Raw genomic sequence first — 15,370 nt, 5'->3', positions numbered from 1 at the left:
ATGCTTGGTCCGAGAGTTTAAAGAAAAATGTAATCTCTATTACGTTAGTTTCCTCTAAATGGTGGGGTTTGTCCAACCTACATTGTTAGTAGCGCTTAGCTTGCTTAAAAACATTTGGTTAGCTTTGTCGTTTCTTTGTTGTTCCTCTCAAGTCAGTCAAGTCACACATCTTTTTTCTCATTGCGAGTAGTTCTCCATGACGAGTACCAGTAAATGGCTTTTACATTATGTTTCGTTTTTCTCTGTAGGATGTCAGTCTTAAGCAGGGTTTGGATTCAGAGACAAATGTCTTTATAACTGAGCAAATGTCCTAGACCAGTTTGTGCTACATTGATGGTATATTTACCCAAAGTTTTACAGGCAGTACAGAAAGTAGACTAGAAGACGAGAGGCAGTCTATGCTTTAAACTGCATGACACTGGAAGTTTTACAATACACAGCAACATCATAGTGGCATTTAATAATCCCCTAACGTTTTGCTTCCTGAGCTGCCAGCGACTGGCAGCAGGAGTGGCTGCTGTCGTGTTGTGCTCTGTTTCAGCGTTATTGCCCCAATCTGTCTTGGCCGGGGATATTGTTGGCTCCCACCTTGTCTTAATCCTGTCGTGATTCTCCTATGGATTATTCATTCTCCCTCCCTCCCCATCCTCTCCTCCTGAGCGGCTTCCTTCCCAGAGTCTTCCCCTCTATATGTTTGTGTCATCATCATTGTGCATGCATGGCCATAGCCTTGAAGTGTGTGTTGCTGTGCACCAATCAGTTCTATATAGATGAATTATTAATTATGTTATGTAATACATTTGCTGTTTCCCCATACCCTTCAAAGCTATACATAAAAACGTTAGGAAATCAATGTTCTTCTTAGCAGTACTACCTACCTTGTAATGTATCCACTCGTTTTTCTTTGACATATATTAAAGTAGGACTGAGGACTGCTGTGATAAATATATCCATATAACTATTTTCCTTTTGTTCAACCTAGAAGAAATCCTAAAGACTTTTGCCAATGAAGAGTTGAAAAGTATATTAATGTATTTCACTAGGGAGTGAGGGTCCATTGCCTTTGCATAATGTGAGTGAGAATTCTCTGTGAATCTTAATAATTTATTTTATTTACAGTTTGTGACTATCACTGTGCAATGTTGCCAACAGATATGGAATGACGATAGAAGTTCTTTGAAAAGGAGTGGAAGTATTGTTCAGGCTCATTCTGTTACCATTGGAATTCAAATGATATATTTAGTTATTCTTAAGGAGTATGGACAAAAACATCCAGCTATCTGACCATTGCGTACAAAGAGTAGCTCCACATTGAGCCAGCAACACTTTCATAGTGAACCATCTACTCTCCATGTTGGTCCTAACCCTAAAGCTGCCTTCACATGCTTTGCTCTTTGCTCACCGCGATGTTGAGCAGTGGCCTTGCGGTGAACATAGCTAGTTACGTTTCGATTCTATGGTTGCCTCTACTGCTAGATTGCATTGCTACATACAGCTGTTACCTGATTGGTTGCTCGACAAAAGTTCAACAGTAGACAAGGTCTAATTTGAAATTTTAGAGCAGCGCTTGCCGTCAATTTTGATCGCTGCGCATCATCAAGAGTAGCACTTCCACCCAAACACATTGGCACCTTCTGCGCGGAGCCGTTTCCTGCTGACCATGTGAAGACAGCTTAACCCTCACCCTTCCACAGACTCTTCACCAGCCTAATGTCATCCTCGGGGTGTCAAATACCAACATTGTATCACATCCCTTGGCATAAGGGTATCAGACGGACCTGGCTTTCATGTCATTACGATGTAAACCCATTTGCAACAACGCATTATAAAGTAACACGTCTTTGTAGATGTCAGAGTGGCCTGATTGGTCAAACAATGTATTGGGGTTAATGGGTTTACATCATTTTATTCTACCATATTAACCCTGAATTGCTCCCTACTGCAAAACCAGACTCGACATGTATCGGCCCTGTATTATAAGTTAAAGAAACAAGAAAACATATTATATCCAGTGACAATTAGATGTAAACATATACATTATGTAATCTTGTGTGTTTTTTTGTGATGGGTGTCCTGTTGCACTTGTACATTCATGGCTCTCAGATGTCAGCATCAGCTACACAAACAGCAAATAAACAACTTGTTGCACAAGTCTTCCATAAATGCAGATATCTGGGGAAATCACCCTTTGGACATCCTAGCAGCCAACAAAGAATTAATAATAAATGAAAAATAGTTTTCGATCGGTACGACTGAATCACCTGGTTCCGAGTATTATCCCAAATAGTTTTTTCTAAAGCTTTTCAGTTACTGGTTGATCTCACCTGGCACATCACACCATCTTCCCACCAGCCGAGGTCTGGCGTTGCCCTGGACGCTCAGATTGTCGCCGGGCTTGCACACTGTTTCGACTCCTTTTGTAGCGAGGAGCCGAACAACCACCACACGATGAGACCAGCCAAAAGTAAAACCATAGCTAGTCGATGATGATGATGATGATGATGATGATGATGATGATGATGATGATGATGATGATGATGATGATGATGATGATGATGATGATGTACAGGAATGTCTCAGTGTCCATTTATTAGAAGAAGTATGCTTTTGAATGCTCCAGATATTTTAAACGTTAACTCCTTTTCTACTGCCTGCTATGTTAAATAAATAAATAGTATGCATATGATCAATCTTTTTTACTGGACAGAAAAATACATGATTTTCATTAAAAAGAGCTTTTGTCTAAGAAACAACTTGTGGATTTTCCTTCCATGTCGATTATGAATTGTGTTTTTGAGGGTACAGACCAAGTCCATGTTTAGTCCTTTGTCTATATGGTTTCTTTAGCGAAATATTGCTTCACTGCATTCCATCACATTGTCCTTGATAGAATTGATGACCAACGTTTCCTATTTGCTGTCGTCAATGGGCAAACATCAAATAACATAAAACAGCCATAAGCACTTCCCTGAAACTCTTTATTCAACCAATAACTATTATCGCTGTGTCCTTTAGCAAATTAACTCACTACTCCAGTGGTGCGTAGTGCTCTTTGACAAATGGAAGAACATGGACGTTTCACTTGGCAGCTTCCATGTGTGAAAGTGTCAGATGATTAAAGTGGGGAGTTGGACGATGCTGAAACACAGGTTGTGTGTACTCAGCAAAGCTTCCCTGGATAAATATAGAGTATTCGACTGTTTCTCTGTTATGAATGGACTGTAAAAAATTATTGCGAGACTCCCTGCCACAATTCCTTAAATTAATATGAGGAACTTTAGAGACCATCTTTCCTTAAATGTCCCATGTCCAACCTGATCTCACCAGAATGCGTGACTCCACCACGACTCCTTAACACCACAATGCGTGGTGGAGTCACGAACTTTGTTACATTTGCGTGTCTGCACCACGCAAACAACCCCAATGTAAAGTGAATGAGGCTCCTTTGTCGTGGTGCACACACGCATTTCTCCAACGTCCCGCAGTGAGCTTTTATTCTATACAACGTTTTTTAAATCTACTTTATAGCTTGTAGTAACTCACGGGAGGCTTCTTTTATTTTATTTGTATTCATAATAATTTTTATTTTTCGTCAGAATGTAAAAATTACATTAGTTACGAATTTTTGTTCTCAAAAAACTGCATTGTGTGTAATACAACTGTGATTTTTATTAACCTTAAAGAAAGCCTTCAGGATTATAAAAGACCCCATCACCCCAGCCACAAACTGTTCTGTCTGCTGCAGTCTGGCAGGCGGTACCGCAGCATCCGGACTAAAACCACCAGACACAGAGACAGCTTCATCCCACAGGCTATACGATTATTAAACACCTGAACTTAGAAATAACATTCATCTGGCTGCTACTTAGAAATGATTTATCTAATATATCATATTCCAATCACTTGTATACAGTGGTGTAGTGGCCGTTGGACGCGGGGGTACGCCGTACCCCCACTTATATGGAGCATGATCTGTTTTTTTTCAATAGTCTAATAAATATAAAATCATTGCCAGTCTTATCAGTTGCAAGTGTGTATTTGTTGTAATAATGATAAAAACATAATACATTTCACAGTAATTATAATAAGAAATAAAAACGATTTCCTTAAAAAATTATGATTCGTCATCAGGCTCGTGACCCCGCGGCGAGCTGGGGGTGTGTCGTGACCATATACAGTCTATGGTCGTGACACACCCCCAGCTCGCCGCCCGCCGATTTTGCGACAGCTCTTTCCCTCAAAAACGCTCACGAAAAAGCTCTATAATGGCAGAAAGAATGTTCTTATTTTCTAAAAAGAATATAATTCACAAGAAGAAAGAGCCTAGCAGCACCGAAGCTACAAGTGAAGCTGCTACTACATCATCAGAAGAGCCGCCTGAAGACGTGGATAATTCTAGCACTAACGTTAACGTTAGCTGCGCTAGCAACGTTCCCCTGGCTAGCTCAAGCTCAGCTGTCCCAGAGCAGAGGTATGGACGGAGGAGATGTGGCGGAGGAAACAAGAGGTGTGTGTGTGTGTGTGTGTGTGTGTGTGTGTGTGTGTGTGTGTGTGTGTGTGTGTGTGTGTGTGTGTGTGTGTGTGTGTGTGTGTGTGTGTGTGTGTGTGTGTGTGTGTGTGTGTGTGTGTGTGTGTGTGTGTGTGTGAAGCAGCGCTGTCTGCTTATTTGCAATGTAGGCTAGGTCTAATCAGAATAATTTCAAGTCCAGATTCAATGTTGTTTGCATAAGTAGGCTATATTTTTCGTTTCGTTTATTTAATAAGTTAATTTCAAGACAACTTTGGGAATTTTGTTTGTTTTCTGTGAGAGAGAGAGAGGGAGAGAGAGAGAGCTTAGATGCAATACTGTAGTTTATGCAATTTAGGCCTATACATTGTTTGTGTAATTGATGTGCCAGTGTGTCCATGATTTTGAGTCTGTGTGTGTTGAGCGCAGCGCCGTCTGCTTTTTGCAGTACAGTAACTAAAGTAGGACTAAGCATACCAGTAGTGTCTGTGGACCTGTCTGCCCGTTTTGTGAATGCACTGCGCACGTGCGCACTTGTGTGGCATTGTTTGGAGCTAATTAAAATAGCGTCCCCCCAGTAAAAAAATCCCCACTACACCACTGCTTGTATATAGACTCTTATTGCACTATTTCACTATTTTTTCTGTGTATCTGTTTTATTGCGTAGCACTGTTGGAGGAGCCTGTGACCTAAGGGGGGGGGGAGGGGGTAGGACACGTTCGATTCCTGTTGTCACAATTCAAACCTATCAATGTTGTGTAATTAACAAGGACAATTTGGTGTTTTTTAGTCGATGAGTAGTGCAGATATCACTGTAAAATCAATCGACAGTAAGGAGAATAGGCTACTTACTTCCGGGTGTAAAATTCTCCGTTATCCAATGGGAATGGATGCTCGTAATACAATACAGGGGACATGATCATTATCTTTTAAATAACGTTAACTAAAGGGAACAATCTATTTGACACAGCTGAAGCTCTGGCCTTCCTTAAAAACGAACTAATTTAATAAAAACCACAGTTGCATTACACAGAATGCATTGTTTTTTGAGAACACAAATTCGTAACTAATGTCATTTTTACATTCTGACTTTAAATTAAAATAATTATGAATACAAATAAAATAAAAGAAGCCTCCCGTGAGTTACTACAAGCTATAAAGTAGATTTAAAAAACGTTGTATAGAATAAAAGCTCACTGCGGGACGTTGGAGAAATGCGTGTGTGCACCACGACAAAGGAGCCTCATTCACTTTACATTGGGGTTGTTTGCGTGGTGCCGACACGTAAATGTAACAAAGTTTGTGACTCCACCACGCATTGTGGTGTTAAGGAGTCGTGGTGGAGTCACGCATTCTGGTGAGATCAGGTTGCCCATGTCATGCTTTTCTGGTTATCACCCGTCCCCTTGTGTGTTAAGTAGCTTTTTCTGCATGTAAACGGTCTGCAGAGTCACAAACCCTCAAAGTACACCCTGTAGCGAGTAAAACTCTAACACAGAAAATACCTGTCTATGCTGCCCCAGAACGCCTCGTTGGACATTTCTCTTTTTTCATTTTTTACTTCTTGTAAAAAGTATTTCGGGTATAGTGACGTAACGTCCGCGGAGCCGTTACGTTTGGACCAATCCGCGGACTTCCTCACACACACACACACACACACACACACACACACACACACACACACACACACACACACACACACACGGCGCGGCGGGATGTTGTGAGGCTCGCTGCTGCGAGGAGCGGAGAGTGTGAGCTGGCTCACTGGTGTGGGGTCGGCGAGACAGCGAAGACACCGCGGAACTCAGCCTGGGCACACCATGGATGTATAATAAGAACTGGATACAGCGTGGGAGGCGGGGCCTCATTCATTCCTATGAGAGTTGCTCATTAGCGCATGATGATAAAATGGCCCAACTTTTGAGAGAGCGAAACGTCACAGATTACCCAGCATGCCTGAGAAGTACCCGTATGTGCGCTCTAGCGCAAGCGCAACTTTAACCAACATGCTCGTTCACATCAAGCACGTCAATTTGCGTACACGTAACAGCACCGCACGTTCATGACATTGGCGGCAGTTAGCAGCTAGCGGCTAGCTAGTAATTATGCTAATGTACACATCAATCGTTATGTACTTATATTACGCTGTAACAGGATCTAGTGATATCCAAGCAACAGAGCTTCATTTAGCATGAAAGAATGATTGCACTGTATATATAATAATATATACTTATAAGTAATATTAACTTGATTTAATACAGAATTTACGGTACAAGATGTAATCATGCAGCCCATGTAGTATAATGAATTACAGCAAACATGTGCAATATATCCATTATTACAGCTTCGTGGGGTGGCAGTGAGACGATATGGGTCCGTTCTTATTGTGCATCCATGGGTAAAGATAAACGCAACTCACATTGGTTTCTCATACAGCATCTCTGTAAACTACATGTATTCACTGAATTTCACTCTCTGCCTTTAACGGCTCGTTGTAGCTCCAATAGCTCCAGCTATCCCTGTGAGCACAGTGTGCTCTGATTGGTCGGGACACGTAACATGAACGTGGCGCGGTCCCGTGGATTAGATCAGCGTTCATAATGCAGAGGGAAATAACTCTCAGAATAACATTAACACATTTTTACAACTTCAGGAACGAATTTTTTTAATAAGGGCTATATAAGCGTTCATACTGGGTAGTTTATTTAGTTTAAAAAAAATTATCCAACGAGTTACAGACCACTCTTTCCCCATGTAAGTCGGGAAATGGGAAAAAGTGTTTCCGGGCCTGGCAACCAAACGGAAGTGTAGTACCGCCGTTTGGCCAGCACGAATATTTTCATCTGAGTCCGGCACACTTCCTGGGGGCTTGGGGCACACACACAAACTCCCAGCCAGGCTGCGGGTGTGTGTGTGTGTGTTCGGGCTGTCTCTCGCTGTCTCACCGACGGCCACTGGGCTCAACAAGCCGTGTCGGACAGAGAGTGAATACACATACTACACAGAGATGCTGTATGAGAAACCAATGTGAGTTTGGAACATTGCACAATATACATTTATTTTAGTAGACCTCAACAATGGAATTATGATCAGTAGAAATGGCCATGACATGGGACCTTCAAGTGTGATTCTGAGACATAGTAAATGTAGGATTTGGAAAGGGAACTTTGTTTTATTTAGAAAGAAAATGGTTCCAAATAAAGCTCTCATTAACTCGATATTGTATCTTTAGTTTGGAAGGCTCTTTCAGCCAGAAGAACAAGATTGTTACAAAATGATCATGATTCAAAGTTAGAGTTGTAAAAGAAGTTTCTCATAGTTATGTTGGTGTTGTGTTATTTGTAATGACTAACTTTTAAATAATTTTTTAGAAATTCTTGATTCACTATGAGTTTTTTATTTTTTATTTATCTAAAATGTTATGTATTTCTTTTTATAAAAAGGGGCTTGATTCTTTCTAGAGCAGGAATAATACTTTATTATATTATAAATCTTTAAGGAGCCTGTCACTAGCTGTGTCTTTAAATTCAATCATCAAGACTTAATCTGTTTGTTTTTTAAAAAAGCAACAAAGACATATTTCAATCCACATCAATGTGCTTGGTCTGATATTTATGATAAAAATGTTAGCTGTTTAATCCTTTAATAAAAGCATCAAATAAGTTCCAAGGGTAAGTTCACCTCAGGAGCTAGTATGTATCACCAACATACCAATATAGATGTTTTTTGTTTCATCTTCATGGTACAGAAGTGTTTTGCTTCCACGTAAGATTAATCAGATCGTGTTCTAACAAGAACGTTTTTGTTGTTATACTAATATACTTCTTATATCGTTATAAAGTGCAATGTTTCAAGTTACAACATGATCATATATTATTTTACTAAGCCTAAAATGTTAAAATGTTAAACTCTGAATGAGGAACATGAAGAAGGGCTAGGTTAAGGAATATGACTAATTTACATATTGAGTCATTGGGAGACTCTGCAGTCATCAGCACAGTTGATGCTATTGTATAAGCAGGGCTGGTTCGCCTGTCTTATAATGAGATGGGAAACGTGGGGAAATATTGTTTGGTACGAAAAAATGCATTAATATCAGATATCAAGCCAGCTGATCTGTGGAGCCATCATCCTTAAACCAATTTAGGAAATATTTTTTTTATAAGAACAATTTGGAAAAGTCGAGTTCTACACACTTGGAGAATCTCTGTCATGATATGTCATCAAACCTGTCTTTTATTTTCATTTACATATTTTGGAGCATTTTTGATCTGTACTGAGGCAGAACAAGGAATGACATAATAATAATAATAATAATGAGTTCCATTTATAAAGCACTTCATATTTGAATGCAAATCCCGAAGTGCTACAAGTAGTGAGCATGAACAGTATAAATAAACATTACACAACACGGTAGAATTAATTAAAAAGCAATAAAAAAAATAATAAAATAAAAATAAAAATAAATAAAAATAAAAATAAAAGGGTGATAAAAATGTCTAGGCAAAGGCTCTTTTGAAGAGATGGGTTTTGAGGCCTTTTTTAAAAGCCTCCACGGTCTGTGGTGCTCTCATTTGGTCGGGGAGAGCGTTCCACAGGCTGGGAGCAGCCGAGCAGAAGGCCCGGTCTCCCATAGTACGGAGCTTAGTCCTGGGGGGTTTGAGGAAATTGGAGTTGCTGGAACGGGTGGTCCGCAAGGAGGTAAGGGGGGTGAGGAGTTCCTTGAGGTAGGGAGGGGCAGTTCCATGGACACACTGGTGGGTGAGGACGGAGACCTTGAATTCGATCCTCAGTTCCACGGGTAGCCAGTGTAGTGCTTTAAGGATGGGGGTGATGTGATCATATTTGCGCACCCTCATCAGGATCCTAGCAGCGCTGTTCTGGATGTACTGGAGCTTCTGGATGCTTTTGTTAGGGATCCCGATGAGGAGTGCATTGCAGTAATCCAGCCTGGAGGAGACAAAGGCGTGGACCAGCTTTTCGGCATCAGACAGAGTGAGTGTGGGGCGGAGTTTGGCGATGTTCCTGAGGTGGTAAAAGGAGTTCTTGCACAGCTGTTTAATGTGGGCCTCAAAGGTCAGATGGGCGTCCATTTTCACACCCAGGTTGGTGACTATTGAGGAGAGGGTAATGTCCTGGCCGGAGAAGGTGATGGTGGATGACCGAACTATAATGGCTTCGGTCTTGGAGCTGTTGAGTTTCAGGAAGTTTTGCTTCATCCACGCCTGTATCTCCTCCAGGCAGGCAGTGAGTGTGGGTGAAGGCAGGGCTGCAGAGGAGGTAGGGTTGATCCTGAGGTACAGTTGGGTGTCATCAGCGTAACAATGGAATGATACTCCATGTCGGCTGATGATAGAGCCAAGGGGGAGCATGTAGAGTGTGAAGAGGGTGGGGCCGAGAACTGATCCTTGAGGGACACCACAGGTGATGTTGTGGGTACCCGACTCTGCTGCTTGTGCATTTATGACATTTCAGGGAAGCTCGTCGGCACCAATTACAAAAGCCAATCCAATCATTGGAAAGGCCCATCTGGCACAGTGGGACGAAGGGGAAAAAGCAGAGGAGTGGAGCCGGAGAAATAGGAGACAGACAGCAGCTGAGTTCTTCTTACAAAGTCCTTCTCACCCTCTCCCTTGCATCTCTCCCGAAATGAAATATTTATAGAAGCTCTGGATTTTATCTGCTGCCTATCATACTGTTAGCCTCCTGCTCTGCTGTGACAGCAGAGAGGCCCCCCCCGGACCCCCGCAGCACCTACAGGAAGTTCACCCTGCTGCTTCTTTGAAGAGCAACGGCTATCTCCTGCTCCAATCGCCCACCTTTTCTTCTTACACCCACACTGGGATAAAAAGGAGAAGAGCAACACGGCGAAATGTAAAAAAGTCCTTTTCGGTGCAGATATCACAGAAATGTAAAGGAGGGAGGAAGGAGATAAGGAAGAAGTAGCTGTGAAGAGGAAGGAGTAGATGGATGGAGGTGGGTGGGTAGAGCATACTTAGAAGAGCCCCATTATAGTGATATATATATATACTGAAATCACACCAGCACATCTAGTTTTTCCCACAGAGAGTAAGTAAGAGTTATTTTAATGCCGACTAAGGAATGTACAGGCACTGATTCAGCATGAAAATAAATTCAGAGATGCTGCGTGTGCTGCTTCCTGTGAGCCTGAGCAGCTCAGAGCTCCAGAGAAGGAGCAGTGGCTCCCTCTAGAGGAGGCTCTGCACTCCGCACGCTGGATCATTTTTATTTGGTATCAGAATCAGAATTCCTTTATTGGTTCCACAGCAGGTACGGTTTTACAGCAAAAGTGGCATAGCAGGTAATAACCAGTTATTATAGAAAAGAAAAGCACACATTAGTCATAAAAAACAATAAGTACACAACCATGGCAAAAACTAATAATTGTAGCAGCAGTTTAAAAGAACTAAGTGACATAAATAACATAAAGGTCTCCTATTATACTAAATGTAGGCATATATTATAGGTCTCAGATATGTACAAATATATAAAAAACACGTCTATGAAGTGTTTTGCTCAAAATACCAAACAGATCACCCATTCTAGTCATGCCTCATATCCCTCTATGTCAGCCTTGTTAGAGAAGTGCTGATTCTGGAAGGGGAGCTAATGCCTGCTCAGATACTCAGCTAAATGCTGCCGTGATTAAACTCCATATCATGTTCCAAACCACATCAAGGATTATTTCTGAAACAGTATTGAGCTCAAATGCTTTTTCTCTAGCGGGTTTACCACAAGGTGAGTACCTTTTTATTTCCTGATTTTTTTTGTGTTAGCGATGCTCGCTAATGTAAACAAAGACGATTACGTCAAAAACACGTCTCGCCTTGTTTCTGATAGCGACATATCTGATAGGGGGTAAAGCCAGCCTTCATATTGGACGCAAATCTGGATCAGCCCAGTTGTACTCCTGTTTTTAAAGATGTGGGTACAGAGGAAAAGAGAGAGGGTTTTGTTTTCTGACTCTTTGTGAGTTCCCAGACACACCTGGGACACATATTTATGTATAAAATAAATACAAAAGTGCATTTTGCATGATAGGAGACCTTTAAAGTGTTTTTCTCAAATGTATGTTTTTTTTTTTTTTACATAACAGATTATTACACATTACAATTAGTTTATTGCACACGATTGCAACAGTATACTCTGGTTAAGTTTGTGATGGACTAAAAAAAGAAAAAAGGAATGGGGTTTGTTTCAAAAGGTCCGAAAAAAATCAAGAGTTGGTCAGATTTCAACTGTAATTAGAAATGGCAGAATAATATCTCATTGTGTGACTGGACATGCGATGGCTGCCTCTGCATTCATGAAGACTTTTATGTAAGGTTTATGTTTTAATACAGATTTCAATCTCCAAGGCTTTGAATTCAGAGGCTGTGGCTCAGTCTGCTGATCTTTGGATCAGGGGAACACGGGTTCAAACCCCGCTGCAGTCAGCATGTCGTTGTGTCCTTGGGCAAGACACTTCACCCCAAATTGCCCCTGTGGGGATTGCCCACAACACTGAATGTTTGTAAGTCGCTTTGAATAAAAGCGACTGACAAGTGACATGTAATTTTCATGCGCAGAATAGCTCCACAGTACTTGTTGGCAATGACAACCTAAGTCCCAGGCACCGGCAACAATGCAACATACTGGTATATGTAATAATACATGTAATTCTCTCCTCCTGAAAAAGCCAGAAACGTTGAGGAAACCCGCCCCTTTTAATTGTGTTTACAATATCTTTTAAAACTTTTTTTAATTGCTTTTACAAACTTTTTTAGTGATTGTTTTTAACAGCCACAGCGTCAGAGGATTGCTCTTCAACAACTCCAGGCAGAGCGTTTTTAACAGGAGCAATAGCGTCTGAGGAGCCCGGGACCATCAACAACACGGTGAGTGGAGTTACAGTAAGTGTGTGCACACTGAAGACACCAGCCTCCACCACCAACCAGGACTCCCACAAAGACTTGCCTTTTATTGCTTTTTGACTTTTTTTAAACCTGCAAACAGGTTGTATCTCTTACTGAGAGGCCACAAAACTGCTGTGCGCCCTTTCGGGGGGGGGGAACACCGGGCTCCCTGCCCATCGCCACTCTCTGGAGAAACAAAACCGGCTTATAAACCACCATTGGCTGGTTTGAACTACAATCACTTGAAACCTTTGTATCCTGTCCTCTCCCCCTCTTCCTTCCCCTAAACCTAATCTCCCACCTCTCCCTGTTACCCCCCCCTCCCTTCCCCACTCACCTTACCCTAACCTCCCCCCTTTCCTCTAGCTCCCACTCGCCCCTTCTTCAAACCAACCAGCTCCGCCTCCCCAACCCATTACAAACCGACATATCATATAGCCAGAGCACAGAAGAAGGTGCAAGATTAGTCCCTTTCTGGTACCAAAGCCATCCTGATACTGGGAGACTCGAACATCAACCGGATACCACCCCATAACAACCCAAATATACCTACCCTGGAGTCTACAATCTGATGGAACTTTTCACGTGCACCCCTCCAATCTCAACAGCCAAGATCGTAATAATTTCCAACGGTATCAATAACAAGGATGATGAACCCGGACTCACAACAATTGAACAACTTCGCAGCATGGTCAAACGCGCCTCCATGACCTCCCCCAGAGCTTCTATTTACATTCCCCTCATCAACCACTCGCCTTATCTTACCCCAGCACAAAAATACAATATCCAACTCATCAACGCCTCCCTCACTGAACACCCTGCATCGCCTTTCCCAGGAAGCCTTCCGGACTACCCATGATAACATCCACTGGACTCCCCCCACAGCCAAACTTATCCTGGACTCTTGGTACAAACAACTACATTTCTAAATAGTTTGTGGCAGTAGCCGCGGAGGGGAGGATAGGCGAATGTATGTGTTAAAGTTGGTTTGATTACACCATTCACAATTCCGACAACGCCACCTTGGGAGTTTCACCCAAGGAAATATTAACACATTTTCAGTTATAGAGAGGACACATAGGTTTGAATACTAATGGAGCAGGAGACGTGGTTTCAATTTATCAAAAATATACAATTTTTTTAAGCACAAGTCAATAGTTAAAATGCAGTTCAAAACAGTCGCACAGGGCTGTAGCACAAAGGGGAAAAATGAATTAGGGGCTGATGCTTACCAGTGGGGGGATAGGGTCGACGAGAGAGTGGAAGGATCCCCAAACAAACCAAACTTAAATCACCCCAGTCATACGTGCAGGAAATCAAATCCCGGGGGAGCACATCACACACAGAAGAAGAGAGGAAAACCACCACCTTGGACACCAGCACCACCACCTTCAGCTCTCAGTAAGTAAGTTGGGAAACAAAGAGGGAAACGCAGTTAATGGGGGCAAAATACGTATACGCAATATCAAATATGTTCTCATAAACAGATGATTACAACTTGTGTAAATATTTAAAATAAAACAAATCACAAGAGAAAAGGTTCAGTCAAACAAAATAAACAATGAACTAGATTAAATCAAATTGGCCAGAGTAAGGACAAGTTATAGAGGGAGTTAGCCCCAGAGTTCAGTGACTTCCACACTTCGAGTGTCGGCCCAAGCAAGGCAGCAGGAAGGCGTGCAGTTAAAGCAGAACTTTACTGGTGAGCGAGCCTCCGCAGTAGGCGACGCAAAGCTGGCCAGAAGCAGCAATCAGAAGCAACAATTATGTAGCGGTAGCCCAAACATTTAGGCAGGATCAGCAGCAGTTGTGACGTTACTGCCGATAAACACACTTTCTCCAGTGAAGTAAAACAGCAGATGTCCCTTAAACATTGGATTGGCCCTAGGTTTATGAATAAATACAAATAAATTGTTAATATCAATAAAAGTAATGAGGGGGATTGACTAAATAGATCGCCGTACAGCGCACGTACCGATCAGGCTTTCCTATTGTGGAAATTGATGTGAGATATTGTACCAAAGAAGTGTGATGCATGTGAAATGGCAGAAAGTCTTGTTGCAATTTCCAGACATTAAAAGAGGTCTGTTGAGTTTCCTGGTAATTATCAAATAGTAGCAGTTAAGTGAATACTGTTCAAGCAATACCTGTGTTTGTGTTTTATAGTGATTTCTCTGTTTTTATCCTTTCATAAATGTGAGGACTAAAATGGCGGTAGACAAAGGGCTGTTAAGGATTTTATTGCCCTGTGGGGGAGGTGGAGATGGAGATATGCAACACAGGGTGAGTGGTGTGGGGAGAGAATATATTCTGTTTTAGATCTCTGGCAGGCCAGGTTTTAAGGAAATCTACATATCTTTAATGGTATATGTGTGAGTTTATACATTCCTGTGTGTTAATAGTTGAAGGAACAAAAAGTACGTTTTTCCTCTACCATATAGAGAGGTTTTTTCTAGATTCCTGAAACAATGTTCCCTTTTTCTCAAAAATAGATTAGCGCAATAATCTTTTTGTTTGACTGTTTACCTGTTTATCAAAAGAGTGTTTTAAGCTATTTGTGAAGAAGGAAGATGCAGAATTAATGGTGATTTCTGTTTGGAGTGTAAAGATTATCCCTGATAATGTTTTCTGGGTTAAACCATCGATAGGCTTTACAAATGGGGAGGGGCATTTTCCCTGATTCTAATGAGGCGCATCCTGCAGGCCTTCCCAACACCTGTGGCTTTCAAAGCTGCCCGCGCTAATTCCCTGTGAGACAGCATGTTAGTATCTCCCAAATGAAACTCCACCCCTTTGTTGGTTTTGGGACGTGCAACCGGTTGCTTCGTCCTCTCTTCACGTGCGGCCCGGAGCGGGAGGTCAGGGCAGGCAGCCTGTGAACAAGGCCAGGAGTAGGCATACTCCTGACATTACTCATATGATATGGCTTCGTATGGTAATGTATTAT

Source organism: Pseudochaenichthys georgianus, chromosome 24, assembly GCF_902827115.2.
Source record: "Pseudochaenichthys georgianus chromosome 24, fPseGeo1.2, whole genome shotgun sequence".
Classification (NCBI taxonomy): domain Eukaryota; kingdom Metazoa; phylum Chordata; class Actinopteri; order Perciformes; family Channichthyidae; genus Pseudochaenichthys; species Pseudochaenichthys georgianus.
This window is presented reverse-complemented; position numbering follows the sequence as displayed.